We start from the raw sequence: 16,674 nt of genomic DNA on the forward strand, positions 1-16,674 counted from the left end.
TCTCGTTCATCTGGGTGGCTCGTAATAGCTACTGAACAATTAAGACCATCGTGATATTTAGTACAAAAACTTAAAAATACAGAAAAGCTGTGTTCACACTGTATGAGAATGAACATGCTTATGCCCATTACTTGATGCCTGACAATTCATTTGGCTCACACATTTACCTGGAGTAACATTACCACAGAGACCAGCTGAATAAGGTTCCTTTGCAGAACACATTACAGTTTCTAGGAGTAAGAAATTTACCCAGATTCCAAAATTTTCTAATAGGCACTGTAATGGGAGCTAGGAGGGGATAAATCCCATGAGGACTTAACAGGTATGGTAGCCTTGTTTAATAGATAACATCTTAGTTCTGAAGGTGATGTATAAAAAGACATTATACACTTATATTTATGGATGTCCAGCATTTCCCAAAATACTGTTATTTTATCCCTGCCTTTGAAGAAAGTGTTTTCTCAGTAGCTTCAATCAGGTTATAATTCCTTGCTTTGTACACTTTCACAGCTGGGGCCTATGGGGTCCTAAGCTTTATCTGGTTCACAGATAAAGGCCCATAAAGCACCAGTTACCAGTCATGAATGTTGTCAAAACATTTAGTACAGAAAGATTACTATGACTAAATTTATCCAAAGAAGTACCAAGAACTGTGTTCTGATTATAAATAGAAAGCAAAAGAATAATGAAAATCAGTGGAACAAAGGTGATGTGCCAAGGTTAAAGATAAATTCTTCAAAAAATACAGCAGTGGTAGTTATTTGCTAGTCCTTTTGGAGTAGCTACACAAGATTTCTATTGGGCACACCTGTAAAGATGAACTCAAAAAAATTTTGCTCCTTCTCCTGACTTCCCAACCTGAAGAGCTTCTCAGATGGTATGACGCCACATCACAGCCCTGGTATTTGAAGAAGCCCGGACCAGGCATGGAAGGAAAGATGAAACCATCAGAAATATTACCTCCAGCAGCCTGAGCAACCCACAAACAACCAGGAAAGTGGACTTCGAACTTCTGGTATTGTCCTGTCCCTGATGTGTATCCTTCTCTTTCTGGAGACTACTCCTCTTACTGTTACCCCTTTTCTCTAATGAGAGTCCAGCTTAAGCTGCTAAGCCGGTGCCTTTGGCAGCTGTGGGCCGGGAGAGAAGCTTTAAAAAGCAGCTGTTTAAGGCAGCCTGGCTCTCTCACAAACTTGCAGTCTCTGAGAGGCTGGTAAAGCTGTGTGCTGCCCTGTAATCCTCCAGCTGTGAGATTGCAAGCAAGAATTAACTCTAGACAAGATATTTCTTTTTTGCTATTCCATTCTGTATGTCTGTTTTATTTAGCTTTGAAGAAAGATCATTTCTGGAGCAACAGCAGGTTTGGCCTATTTGAATTCACTTCCACTTTTTATGTAGAACGTTTTATATTGTTTACACCAATGCTAATACTACCATATGTGACGGACGCATTCTTTCTTTGGAAAAAGGACTACAGAAATAAAGAAAAAAAAATGTATGCTATTACTAGATTATTTTGTATATAATACTTTATATCTGTGATCCTTTAGCTCCTCCTTTTATAACTTTAAAATCTTTTACTAAAGTAGCTGTTGTTGCTTTTGGACAAGGAAGTCAAGGTCTCTCCTCAGAAAAAAAAAAGATCCATATTTAATTGGAGCCATTAGCTTTCTTTCAGAGTCTACTTATTTATTTGATCAAAATTTACAAAATGCAGTCAGGTTCAGTCACCTCAGGTCTGGCTTGCAAGACAACATCACGTCCTGCAGAAAGAGGTTTTGAATTTTAAAATTGAATATACGTTTATATATTAAATTTCACACCAGAGAACACAACAGATGACGTGACTGAACCCAGGTTCAGACTCACAGGTTTGGGCATAGCGGCAGCCTCTCTACCTTCAACTTTCAGCCTGAGCTTTAAAATCCTTCAGCACGGAGCCAAGCTGGACTTGGGGAACATCTCTCAGCCAGCTGAGCACCCGAGCAAAGCCGTGGTGCCCCAGACCCGGCAGTGGGTGCAGACCTTGCAAGGAGGGCACGTACCTGCGGCCATGAGGGCACAAGGCCGAGCCAGGCCACAGGCCTGTGAGAGCGCACACGCACCGGGTATGAGCTAGCCATTTCAGAAAGGTTTTTCCAGTCATGTCTGCTTATTTCCACAGTCACGTTGATGATCACAGCATGTCTGCTCTGTGGGATGGTATTATGCTAAAGCCAGTGGTAAAATAAATTTAGTAGGCATTATGTAGGCCATGCTGTAACGTCCAGATGAGACAAAGGCAATGTCAAAGCAAGCCTGTAGAGACGTGTAAGTAGATCAAATGAAACACCACAAATACAAGCTTCTGTTAATAAGATTACAATTTCAAGGTCATGTTTTGACCAGTCCTTGAGAACCACTTTAATGTCAACAAGCAAAATACGTCGTCTGCAAGAGCCCGTGGGCGTGCAGCTGCGACAAGGCCAGAGAAGGACACCCTTGTGGAGCGGCATGGGGAAGGCCATTTCCTCACGGGGAAAGAATAAACTCTCAAAGGCAGCCTCCTGCTGGGCAGCTTTACCAGTTCATTCGTCATGGCACTGTAACAGCCGCCTACCCACACGTGTGGGTCTGTGACAGGAGCCCTCAGAGCCTGCCCGACCCTCCCAGCATCATGAAGCCCAGGTGCAGCTCCTGTTAGACAGATACTTACCCACTGTGGGACTCAGCTGCAGGTTATCCTTCAAAATCAGGTTTTTATTTGATGTAAATTAGCACAGCTCCATTGAAAAAAATGGGGCAATGCTTTTTTGTCCCAGCTGATGATCTAACCTATAACGTTCTTGGAAAAAGTGGGATTTTGTTCACCTGAACAGAGACTCAGGGGGATGCTGCTCAGCTCAAAGTTGTAAGCCAATGTTCACAGCAAGCGTAGTTTCACACCGCACCTGCTGAGATATTTCAGCTATCCTGAATTCTCCAAAAGCCCACTTTGTCTGCAAAAGAAAGTTTTTTTAAAAAAATTTTAAAAATCTCCCAATACAGCAGCAAATTAAGAACAGAAGGAGGAACACCCTATTTTTAAAGCCCATAAAGTGCAGAGAAATCTCAGCTCAGTGGGAAGGTGAGTACATGGGCAAGGGTTTATTTTTGAGATGTATCTTCAGAGAACTACAATTTACATGTTGGCAATTATCCCTTCTGTAACAGGCACACATTTCAGACTTCTGGAAGCTAGACCATCTCCAAGGGGTATGTTTGTGCATACAAAGATGAGGAGAAGAAAAATGCAGTAGGTTTGTGGGACTAACACGTGATTAAAAAACAGACAAAAACCACACCAGGGTGCTACTATAATCAGTCCATTTACCAGCGGAGGAATTTCTCCTACCTAACCTGAGCTTGCTGATTTGCAGAGTGCGGCAGAAGCATTTTTAGAGGCACATGAATGGGTTTAGAGGCAGTGAGGCGGCTCAGAGGAAGCAAAAATCTCATCTCAGTAGATTGTGGGTGTAGAATGATGAAATAATATTGCTATCAGGATTTTTTTTTTAATTATTATTATATGCAGATTTTTCTAGAACAGAAAAATACGCAGACATTGTTGAGTGTTTTGCTGCTGCACGTTGTGTCTGGACTAAGGGACAGTGAACATAAAAATTATTTCAGTACTTTAAAAAAAATAGCTCACAGTATAATTATGTATAGACAGGCCCAGTTTTGTCATGTTCTTTGTGAGTTCTCTCCTGGTTATGAAAATCCCTAAGTAGGTGGACTCCTACTAGGTAGGATAAGGCCATTGGTACAGCAACACCATTGCAGCAACGGCGTTGCATGGTACAGGTACACAATCAGCAGGGCTGATTAAGGACTTTTGGAAGTGGACTGATTGCCCAAGTAGCAGAGGCAAGGCAAGGCAAGAGGAATTAAGGAGATTTAAGGGAATATGAGAGTGAGCATAGCAATGCTGCTGCTGGGCTTGGGCTGAAAGCTGTAGTTCTTACTTCCTTAAGAATGCCTCATGATAACACCCTGTTACCATGTTCTCACCTCACAGAGAAGAAAACTATAATCACCAACATTTAAGGGAAGGGAAACTGAAGAAAATGAAACCACAGAAAAGCAAAGGGACTTTCCCAAGTATGACCCGCAATGATGAGGAAGAAGTAGTACCGTGTCCACCCTCAATATTCAAAGCATCCCACTGTAAGGTCCAGCCGTTGGTACATGCCAAATCAGAGGGAACGCCAAGAAGTTTACTTTAAGATTATAAAGTTTCCTTGGAGTCCATTTTGTGTTGCATTTACACAGAACCTCTACGTCAAAACTATTACCCCCTGAAAACAAAGCTATGCAAAAAGTTCTTTAAACGTAAAACAACGAGCTCCAACTATTATGTGAAAACAAGAGGCTTTGTTCAGAGCTTTCCTGAAGATACAGTTCAAGGCTAACGTATGCCTTGTACGGTTATGTTGTCAGTAGAAATAGTCAAAGCTAGTATTCTCAAATCCTCTGTACTTGTGCTTCTGTATTATGCTGCTAGCATGCCTCTGGTGCCAATCTTGCAAATAATTTAGCATTTTTTTTATTTTTTTTTTTAAGCTATGAGGGAAAAGAAAAGGAAAAATGAAGAATTTATAAAGGGAGACATAAATGTGGCAATTTTAAAAATCATCTGCAAAGGGAGGATATGGATTGGCAGACCAGAACCAGAAAGCACAGACACATCATTAAAAGCATTGACGAGGCATTTTGAGGAATTACTTTGGCAAAGAACCAATACAATATTAGCATTATTTCCTGACTGAATCCGTGTCATCAAACTTCTGTAGCAGTTAGACTGCTCAAAGCAATTTAAAAAAAATTTTAGTTTCAATATGAATTATTTCTGCCATTGAAGTTTTTTGGTGTTTTGAAATTTTTCATCCATAAGAATTTGAAGCTTATTTATTCGCTATTCATGTAACAGCCAAGATTCTCACAAAATTGTGTTGTCTTAGAGCTTTACCGTGAGCTCCATTCCTTAGCCTACCCTCAAGTACAAGAGGAATGGATAAGGATAGAAATAACTTTATCTCAGGCTGCCTCCTTCTGCGAGAGCTCAGCTGTACCCCACATACTGGAACTCTTCTTGGTTCTAAAGGAGTCTTTTTTCCCTTCCCACGTCTCTCCATCAACTCGTGGTAGATCATTGATTTTATTCTTTTTCTTCTCCATCTTAGGCTGGTCCCAACAGCACACTAGTATCTCAGACTGGAGCCTGGCTTAGTCCATGACCACTTCCTCACAAAAAATACTTTGAGACTTTTTTCTTTTACCCTCTTCTATGAACACATTATTCAGAAAGTTCTTTTCCTACACGTGAAATTCACTGTGGGTGACACACTCCTGTATGAGGAAGAATGATTCCAGCCTCATTTTTAAGCAGTTTTGCATACAAGAATGAGCCACTTGTAATTAAATAGGACTACCTACAGAAGTTGAGGCACATTTCCATTCACTAGTGGTTGATTATATGCAAATTCTGGGAAAAAGTCATATGCAGAAGAGTGACAGATGTATCAGCTTTTACCCAACAATGAAGAAGGGAGGCAAAGTCAGCACTTGTGTCAAAATGTTTTTTAACAAAATACATTTGTTAAATTAGTAATACACCGTCATAATATTTTATATGTACGTTATAAACTAATGATGTCATCTCAGTTGGTGAAAAGCGTGTTCCGTACATTACTTTGTGAGTAAGGAAACGCATAAAAAGGCAAGAAGGACTTAGGGAAAGGTGTGCATAAGAAAACTCCATTTTTGTGTGGTTCTTGCATCAAACCTCCTCATCTTCCCTTCCTCTCAGGCCACAAGTCCCATGGCCAGAAACCTGCCTTGGGGCACCACCACAGCTTGCCTGTACCACCACAAACTGCCGTTCACAGCTACAGAAGCTATCTGCACATAATTTGAAGTCTTTCGCTTCCAAACTGGATTAAGAAATAAAAAAAAAAAATCTACTGGCATATGAGCTTCTGGGAATACTTTCTGAATGTGAACACTGTTACAGACAGAATACATCTTTACCCTGCCTTGTGTAAACACCCACTTGTAGTGGAAGCGTGGGGTTATCATTATTGGCAGCATGATCCTAGTAGTTAAATCAAAGCCTAGTAAATGATACAGCACTGTAAGGTTCCCACAAAGAATAGCCAACTTCGGTAATTAAGGAATCTTTATGATATGAACGCCTTCATGTTGCAGTGAATTCTAAGACAGTGGATAACCCTACCAAAAATAAGTCCTGAGAGCCTGCAACCCCACGAACTAGAAATGGATTTTCTTTTGCATAAGCTTGCACTAGGGATAGGAAGGAGGGTGAAGGAGGAGAAGAAAGGAAGGAGAGTTCACATTGAGATAATAAACCATGGGTTCTTTGGAAAACTTACATTCTGGCCTTTCTTTTTTTTTTTTTTTTTTTAAATCAATATAAATGGGATATACTTGGTTTACAGACATAAATAAAAACCAAGAAAAATGTCTCCCACATACATACTACTGATAGTAGAAGAAAAAAACTTTGAAGTAGGGTATAAAACATCTCAGAAGCTTTAAACCTCCCCTAGCAGTGACATTAAGCTTCTGGCAAAAGGCTGCTTCATGAAATGCATCTCCTAAAACTGAAGAGAATATAGAGTAGATTAAGAGAATATGCCCACAGGTTATGTCCCAGAGAGTGAAAAGCAACCCAGTGAGCCTGTGCTAGCTTATCCCAGTGTACACAGAAAAGTACGAGGTGCCAAGACACCACAGAAAACAGTTTAGATCTTGCTAGCCTAGTGGGATAAAAATACATTGATTCATCAGTTAGGACACTAGTAAGAACAAGGCATAGAATTGCAAAGTTCCCCTTGCAAGTACACAGAAAATTTTAATACAAATTCGCTTCAGGTTCTTAACCTGAGCTCCAGAATTCCTGTGGTTTGCCAGGCATCAATCAGATGAACTGCATTAATTAGCTTAAAAAAAAAAATCAAAAAACGCCACCAACCTGAAGTACTGAAGTGCACTAAGTCCCGACTAAGAAATTTTGCTACATTTGCTGTCTCTCAAAGTTGTTTGCCAAATGCTGAAAGACACGAGACTTCCCTCCCCACCCCCCACCCCCAAAAAAAAGACGTATTATACTTGTCCTTTTGATATCAAGGATAAATTGTTGCATAAGTGAAAATGCCAATCGATTTTTATAAGCCCTTTTTAAAGTAGAGATGTTTCTCACCACAATTCATTAGTCTATTAAAAAAAATAAAGAAAGAAAAGAAAGGAAAAAAAGGCCAACTATTCTTCAATGTTAATAGTTCTTCCTGGTAATGAAACACTCACAAGACAGTGCAGCCACTGTAATTGCAGCTTCCATAAAATAATTGTTTTGATTACATCATGCTTGCTTATTACAGGTAATTAGATTTTAGAAATCAGTACACAGCAGTGACACTCTTCCTTCTCCACATCGTGAGTTGTATTTGGCGTGTGTTTGTACCTACATTCACCATTTTTCTAAGAAACACTGGTATAAAACTTGGAGTCATTTATTTGGTATCTGCATTGTCAGTAGCGTCATATTAAATTTTTGCAGATTTTGATATGGCACAGTAAGTATCCTCTTGTTTTAATGTCAAAACCTGCTTCTTGCTACACCTGTGCAGCAACACTGATTGTATCAGTGCACAGAATTCAGCTAAATTTCAGAAAACTCAGAAAAGCTTATGGTAGCAAAATATTTTCTCTAAGTTTTCTAGTGAGTATTTAGGTGTCTATGATCCCCAAGAGTTTTGTAATAATTAAAGACACTGAAAGTTCAACTGCGTGAAAGCAAGCCGGTATCTAGTCCTGGTTAACTCTAACCGGTTAAGGATCAAGGATGACAAACAGCTATGTTAAGCGTATTTTACTGTTTATGGCATTCCTGTCACTGGAGTTGAGGAACGCAATGGATAGCTACTACAGTAGCTCCCCCTGCTGATGAAACGCAGTCTTCCAGAGTATTTTATAATTCATATATTAGCACGCAAAGCCACCTACAGTCATGAAAATGGATTAAAAACGGATATTCCACTGCTTAATTACCAGACCGATCTGAGACCAAACTGTAACCTTTTGGCATCCTAGCTGACTTCAGGTAAGATGAGACATCCTGAGCCTCACCTCTAGCAGTGGAAGAGGGGAATTAAGGGGGCCAATTCAAGACCTTTTCACCACTATGTTGCTCTCTCAAGGCAGCAACCCTTAGCGACCATTCAGGCTTTAACTGACGTTATAAAGTACATTAAGCATTAACCCCAACCAAATACTACCTCCTGTTAAGAAAATATGATTTATAATCTTTATTGTTTACTTACATATAATAAATATAATACAGAACAAAAACATCACACCCATCGATTGTATTACACAGGCTGTTTATCAGAATACATTACATTTTCTTTTCACTAGCCCTTTCATAGGGTTTTGGTATTGGATATTAAGAATTTCAATTTATAAATCTATCAACACAAGAATGATTTTCCCATTTTCACCTTTATACATGTTTCAAATAATCACATATATACTGATTTTGTTAAAAATATATAAGCAGTATTTGGTATTTGCAGTATAGGCCTATAATTTCCATTCATTAGATCTCTATTCATATTGAAAATTTCAAAATAATTAATAGCTTAAATCTGATTTTAATAAAAAATACTTATTCTATACTTCTCATTTAACTGAATCCCCTCAGAAAATGAAGTGATTGGACAAAGACACTCCAGGCAAAAGTCAACGTTCACTTTTAAAAAACAAAGGGTAAAAGTTCTGGTCCTTGCTTCAGCTGTACAAATCGGGAATAATGGAGACACCTGTTTAGAACAGAGGGAAGCAAAGAACAAGAAGCTAGTTTCTTAAGAGATGTGCATCTTCATTTCAGAGTTACTACTGCTATCCTGCTGTTTTCTTGGCATAAATCACTGCATCAAGCCATGATTATATGTTTTTCTCTGCATGAATATACTTATCATTAAATGGAAATTAGATGAAAATGCTATGTTTTTTGTCAGAAATAGACAAGGTTTAACACACTCTGAAATCAGGTATTTAAGTGCAAATGCAATACTCATCAGCAATTCATGTTCTGATCTCACTAAGGAAAATGGTTAAACTGTTATGCATAAGGTATTTCACAAAGGAAGTATACCTGGAAGTATCTGTGCTCTCAGAACATCTGAATTATCAGCAAACCGTACAAACTTCATGCAAAAAGAAGTTTTTGTCAGTTTAAAGTTCTTCAGTTAAAGCAGCTTCTGCTTTAAAAATATTCAGAATTCTCTTCAAATTACAGAGAGCTGAAATTTAGTACAGAATTTAATGCCAAAAAGACCAAAGCTACTAACTATTGGGTTTGTGCATCTTTTAATGCAGAAGTTTTAGATGTTTAACAAATCAATCAGTATAAACATCTAAACAAAAAGTTTCAGGTACAGTTTTGTTTTACTGATATTCATTCCTAGACAATCTGAGTAAGTTTTAAATCATTACAAGGATTCAATCAATTGTACAATGCTGAAGTCCATAGCGCACACCTCTTGCACTACTCTAATTCCATTGAGATAACATCAACTTGAACAAGGGGATAAGCATTCACAATAGCTTTGTGTGAACAGTTTCAAGATTTTTGATTAACAGGCAGATCATCCATTTGTAACTGGTTCGTGAGACTTTTAACACCTCACACACACACATAAAAAACTTAAGAACCCCAAAATGCAACCAAGAAAATCCTTATCATTTACACTACCTCTCTAAATATTTTTTCCATGATTCTTACAGTCACAGGGCTTAAACATTCAGCTTCCATACAAATTTAATAAACTTAAAATATGTACATTCTATAGTAAATCAAGATCAGAGAGATCAATCTAATGCACAATTATTGCCTAAACAGATCCTGTACATAGTTGTGCTATGTAAGCAATTACCTCGATGGTTTTACAGCTGATCCCATATGCTGCCCAGTAAGTTTTATTTCTTTTCAATGAAAATTATTATTTTTACTCTTTTTTTCTTTTCCTTGTCCCATAGGAAAGGGACACTGGAAAGCCCCTGTTGTTCTTCTAGCTAAAGGCTAAAAGGGGGAGATTCTAAAATATTTCAGAAATCACTCATTGTGATAAGGGATCTAGTTTAATTGACTTGCAAAAGGTCAGATTTATATAGAAGAGAAGCATCATCTGTAACAGACAAGAAAGAGCAGACTTGTGGGCTGACAACATCAGTAATACACTGAAGGATATTTAATGAAAGCACGGTAATTTGCATATCATAAATTTAGCTCTTTGCTATATGGCTACTTTCCCCTCAGCTTGATTTTTTTTTTCCTAAAATAAACTACGGAAAAACTTCAGAAACATATATCAAGAACCATACAAATATCCCCACACTATTATTTCTGAGGCCATTCCGATGTATCTTTTGTGGAACATGTGAAAAAATTGTGCACCTTTCCTGACAAAACAGTCAAAAGTTCATTAAAAAAAATCAGATGCAACTTTTTTAACTATTAACTGTAGCTCAACTAAAGAGCTGCTTTCTACCGAACCCTCAGAGAAAAGCCTTTTAGGCTTTTAAAAGTAGGAAGTGACAACTAGATAAAAGCCTGGATGCACTCCTCATCATGGCAGGCATTCCCGAAAAAGTCCAGTTACCTGCAAACACCAGATGTAATGATGCAATACCTCAACTGGGAGGGAGCGAGAAGACAGAAAGCTGACCAGTTACATTTCTGTTAGAATTACGCGTTTTATGTTAGGTTTATAGCAGTAGAGAGAATCAGGATGATCAAAATATAATTACAGAAGTTTCAACTAGCTTGGAAATGTCCTGTTATATTCTTTGCAAAGTAAATGCAAATGTCAAATCAGAAATCATCAAGGGGAAGCTGATCCTCAAGGCTATGATCACTATGCTCACATTCTCACTATTGACAAAAAATATTCTCCTGGAAGTATACGACTAAGTGAAGTGGTTAACATCTCTTATACTGATGATTTTAAAGAAAAATCAGGTAGCAAGACAAATTCACCTTCTAAATAATTAAGCTGCATGTCAGCCATACAGAAATATAGTCTGTGATCAGTTACAGTATGTTTACCATTTTTCCCAGCACAAAATCCCTCAATTTTATATTACTGAAGTCCTAGAGCAAACTACTTCAGATGTATGCTGCAGACTGAAATACTGCAAAGGCATAAAAGGTCAACCTGACTGCAGAGTATTTCAATAAAGTTTTAGTTTATTAATGCTGCCTATGATACTGGTGGGCTTTGGATCAAATCCCAGCCTAGCCAAAGTAACTTTACTGGAAAAGCAAACAAAAAATCCCCAAAGTGAACACTCTTTGTAAAAAATTAATGATAAAAATAAATATATTTATGTTAGAAGACTTATACTGGTACTTTACCCCATAATCAGACCTTGTAGTACCACAGCATTGTCTAACCCTGAAAGTTAATGTCACTCTCATGCCTCAGGTGCAGCTCTGAAATCAACAGTGCAACTCTTGCATGGTGCAATAAAATAGGAAAAAAAAAAAAAAAACCACAAATTGCAAAATCAATTTAGAATGGATGTGTGTCCAAAAGCTAACGAAGTATTGTGCACTGTGCATTTTACAGACACCTTTAGATGCTATTAACACCCTCACTGTGATTCACCTAACAAACAAGAGGAAATTCAACATGAAAGTCATGTGATGTGAAATGTCTGAGTGAAATCTGAAAATTTGGAACAATTTTACAAGCAGGAATTAGTTATCAGCTCATACGATGCATGGTATCATCCATATTTCCCTGAGAAGTCATGCCATGCAATAACCATATAAAACAAAACACACCATTAATGCAATCCTAGATTCAAAAGGAAAAAAAAATCATGCATAGCAACTGTCAGTGAGCCATCAACACTTCCATGCTATTGCAGATAGCTATTAAATTGCAGACACTACATATTACAAGCCTAACAGAAACTGTAACTAACTCAAAACTTAGACCAAATACAGAAAACTGATTAAAAATCACTACCCTATAGTTAGCCATATAACTCAACATTGCTTTCAAACACTAGTTCATTTCTTGAATTTTGAGCACGCCACTTCCTACAACTTCATTTACAAACACACAGACAATCTGCCTTCATGAGGCCCATCTTCATGTGAAATTTGAAAGTATGACCATAAATTTTAGACACTGAGTTTAACTACTTTTCCCCTCCTCCGATTGCCTTAGTTTAAGTTCAGTAAGTTAGTTTCCTTAAACTAGAAGGATCTTTTAGTAGGGAATAGGAATGACTTTCACCCCAAGGAGAGACGGTACGAAAATTTACAAAAAAAAAAAGTCACCACCTTATTTAAGGCAATTGTATTAGTAAATAGGAGTACCTAGGCACAATGGGGATAGTGAAAGAGAATAATTCCAACGGCACACAGCAAGAAAAGCAACTCACAGGCTCTTTTATGATACATGGCAGCACGCAATGCGTAGAGCAGCATACTGGCTCAGCTCTCACGCGCAGCACCATGGTTTCTCAGTTCAAGAATACCACTGCTTAACACCCTGCTGTGGCAAAATACTTCAGCCTTTGCTCCCCCCCAGTAAGATAACCAGGCTGTGCCTTAGCCTTGCAGCTTCTCAGCTGAATCAGTCACATCCCCCACAGCGATTTTCCATGGGCAAAAAGGCAATGCCTAAGCCAGATGCAGCGCACGCTTGACAACAGAAATATGGGGCCTCTGGTGACTTCAGTGGCATTCTTGTGCCCCATACTTTCTAATTAACTGCTGAGTAGTGATGTCACATGTATTTCATACCTTTGCTGAATTAGTATTACATCTACAGCGTAGAAGTGAAAGTAGCTAGAAAAAAAGTGATCTCTATAGAATGTTTTTCTCCTTTTTTCTGGGTTGCAGTACACAGTACACTGAACTATGCAAGACTCACCAGAACCCTAAAAGCTAAGACATGCTACATGGCATTTGGCAAATTATCGTCATTTCCTCCTCCAGAAATAAAAACAACTCAAAAGCTCAAATCACACACGGAAGAAATTCTTGGTTATCTCATAGGACTGTAGAAATTACTTAAGCTGTTTGACAGAACAATACAAGCAGTACCCATTTTCCGTTTTGTAGGCATGGGAAATCATCATTCTTTAAGCATCTGAAGTATGTACTTCCTATGAGAAATAAGTCAGATTAAAGACATTCCCAAATGAAACAGTAGGAACAATGACAATTTATGCTAGCACACAGTGTTAAAGCATTTAGGGGAGCGCCTTCACATTCCAGTTGTCATGAGGAAAAAAAAAAACAGCATGTCACCATTACATCAGAGGTACCTGAGAATCAAAGCTAAATCTCTTGTGCATTTACCAAGCACCCATTAGAGAACTATGCAATTTACATTTCAAATAAGACGATATATTTATAAAATATTATTGTACTAAAAATCACAAGATTTTATAGAAAAATCTCATCACATTCTATTAAATGCAGGAACAATGTTACATGTCATAACTTCAGTAAATAAAACTGCAGTATATTTCTTGTAACCACAGGGGCACCACTGTTTAAAAATCCATGGCATTTCAGGAAGGATAATTTGCCTTTTTTTTTTTTTTTATTCTGTAAAGAACTGTAATTTAATGCAAAAAGACTGCTCAAGCTACTTAGTGACATAAGATTAAAATATTAAGTATCTTTAAAAAAAGATTAATACATCTCTTGTTAAAAACAGAAGCAGTGGGAAGGCCCTAACATTGAGTCTGCTGAACAGAAAGATGACTGGGTCAGAGATAGAAGAACACTCTCCTAGTACTTAGTTTCTAAACCTCTCTAACATAATAAAGCCACTTAACAGAAGTCATATACATATGAGACCATGACGATCTTTCACTTTTAAGCCATGAACAAATATGAATAGCAATTGCCCACCATGCGTTATCACTCCAATGCTATCAGTGACCAATTTCAGAAGACATTATTAAAATACCCTGCTAAAAATACTGTAATTGCCCATTTGAAAGCAAACTCAGTTTTCCTAAGGTTAGTTTGCTAAAGCTGTAACTGATTAGATGTTGTAAAGGAACAGACCTAAATTTGTAGTTAATGGCTGGTATTGAGTATATGGCATGATCTCATTGAAACGTTAAAATCGGAAGAAAACGGACATTAGCTTTTTATTGCCACTAAGCCTTAACAACACTTATTGAAAAAGCTGAAAGTAACATTCTCTAATTTGTCCTAATTTAGAAAAAAAAATCCTACTGTAAACTGCTCTTACCAAAGAAATCTCTGAAAATTCTAACTAAGTAAAATATAAAATTAGTTTTACATACTGTATTTTCAACCCCTCTACTACTGGGCTTTGGAATTGAAATAGAAAGTTTCTGAAAATGCCACGGAAAATTTAATAATCTTATTAACTTATTAAAATAATATTAAAAAAGAAATCCTTTCTCAGGTATCCAAAGACTTATTACATCATCTTAAAGAGATGCCTCAGATAATTGCAACTTTTAATGACATCCAATATTAAGAACCGGAAGGGAAAACTTTATTAAGGTGCAATACTCAACAAGAACAATCCCCAGATTCACTCATTTCTCCCCAGTATCTTTTCCGTTCTCTACATAAAGAATTCTGCATTCTAGCTGCTGGTTGAGTCAATCCTTCTAACTGTATCACTAAACATGTCACTTTCTTGCATTCCCTCTAGTCTAGTAGTGGTGTCACCAAATCACCAAAACTGCTCTTGGAAGGATCACGGGAATACCCTATGTTATTAACAGACTTCTTACGTGGAAAACAGTACTATTGGCTAAAAATCTGTCCTATATTCATTATAAGAAAATAAAATCATACAAAAGCCAAAATTATTATTATTTTTTAAAATATAAGTGTCTTATAACCAGAAGTTGGAAAAAGTTACTGATTTTTGTCAAATATCCCTGAACTTAATTATTCCTAACTTCTCAGAATCAAATAGGAAAAATGCCGCAGTAGAAGGAAGATACAGGTTATAAGGAAAACGATCAATTTTAGAATAAATTTATTAATGTAATTGGAAAAAAAAAGAAATCAATATAATTATCTTTATCTTTCATAGTGCAACCCACTGACTGAAAACTTTAACAATTAATTTGATCTGTTTCTTAGCTGGCAGCTGTACTAATGAAAATTTTCAAATTCAGTTTTCTGTATGAGATCATTCAGAATGACAGGTTACAGAATCGGTCTGTTTAAAACAAACATTGATTTTGAGAATGCACACCCAAATGTACTGTCATTAGAAATATTTTATCATTCACTAAAATTGTAAACATTCCAGAACATTAGGTAATACAAGATTTTTAAACATCGGCACCCGTTGCCATTACAAGGCTTCTCAAAATGGGATAAGACAATATATATGTAGTGTTCCAGGACCGTACAAAGATCCTGCCTCAATAATTACAAGAATTCACTTAATAAATTACTTTACTATTTTCTTCTATTAATATGCAAATAGTCTATACAACATAAAAAAGTTAATTTGTACCTACTACAGGTAACATATCTATTTAGCTTTTCATCAAAAAGCCTGTAAGACGTGATAACCTGCAAACTTATTTACATAACGCATTTGAAAGTGTTTTTAAAAACAATGTTGTCCAGCATTTAACAAAACTGTGAGTTAAAAAGAGAAAGAAATCACTTAACAGCATTCATTTTCTTGATTTTGTCAAGTAACTTCACCAGCTCAGTGTTGTAAGGCAGGTTTGGTTGCTCAGATGGACTAAGACTCCCTACAGCGATATGCATGTAGTAAATTTGTTCATTTATAAAACCAGATGAAAGCAAGAAAGAGGAAAACATTAACGTTTCACAAGAACCAAAACTTCTTATTTTTACTAAAAATTCAGAATAGGCACTGAAACATGATTCCTTAGGGACTTTTCCAGAGATTGTCTCTTCGCTAGGCATCATTCCGTTTCTAAACTAAGAAGGAAAAGAAAAAAAAACGTTACTAGTGCTACATAATTAAAGATCCAAAGTCCAAAACTAAGTCCATCTCCATGCTCCAAGACAGTATCAGCAAACCATCTGTAATAATCCTGTTAGAGATTTGTGTAACCCGTTCTTAGAGGGTTATTTAGCAAACTCCATAGTTATTCCTCATTGTAATATACTGCATCTGTGCCCGCTGAAGGCAGTTTTCTTTTTTCCCCATCATTATGAATACTTTTTTTTTTTTATTTAAAGTTTCAAGTAAAATTTATTCATTAAGGTTACAGTACTGGGAAGAAAATTAACGTCTACTGAGTAATTAAGTTTCTATGAGACTTTTCAAAGGTACAGGTGCTTTCTTTTTACATTACCTAAGTCCTCCCACCTCTTCCTGCTCCTGTCCCCACTGTCTGTCTTACCCCACACCCCAAACCCGCGTTAAGAAAATGTAAACATTAAAGTAAAATCTACTTTCCATTTCAAAACCACTGGCCAAGAAGTACATTAAGGTAAGAATAATGTTTGGTATAGAATAATATGGATTTTGAAGATATTCTTTAAAACTCTATACATTAACTCAAAACAAGATTAACTGTATGCTCTGTAAAAATGTGTACTTATGTAACAAATGCCAT

General features: G+C 37.1%; 1 protein-coding gene across 2 annotated transcripts in view; it reads right to left on the reverse strand.

Annotated features, from left to right (window-relative positions):
• Window positions 1-15,084: 15,084 nt before the first annotated feature.
• Window positions 15,085-16,674, reverse strand: part of SLC35F5 (solute carrier family 35 member F5) — a 28,958-nt gene continuing 27,368 nt past the window's right edge. For both annotated transcript variants that reach the window (XM_083840602.1, XM_083840601.1), the window contains exon 17: window positions 15,085-16,030. The gene's annotated coding sequence lies outside the window, so the exon portion shown is untranslated. The remainder of the gene's footprint in view (window positions 16,031-16,674) is intronic.

Source organism: Anser anser (assembly GCF_964211835.1).
Source record: "Anser anser genome assembly, chromosome: 6".
Lineage (NCBI taxonomy): Eukaryota > Metazoa > Chordata > Aves > Anseriformes > Anatidae > Anser > Anser anser.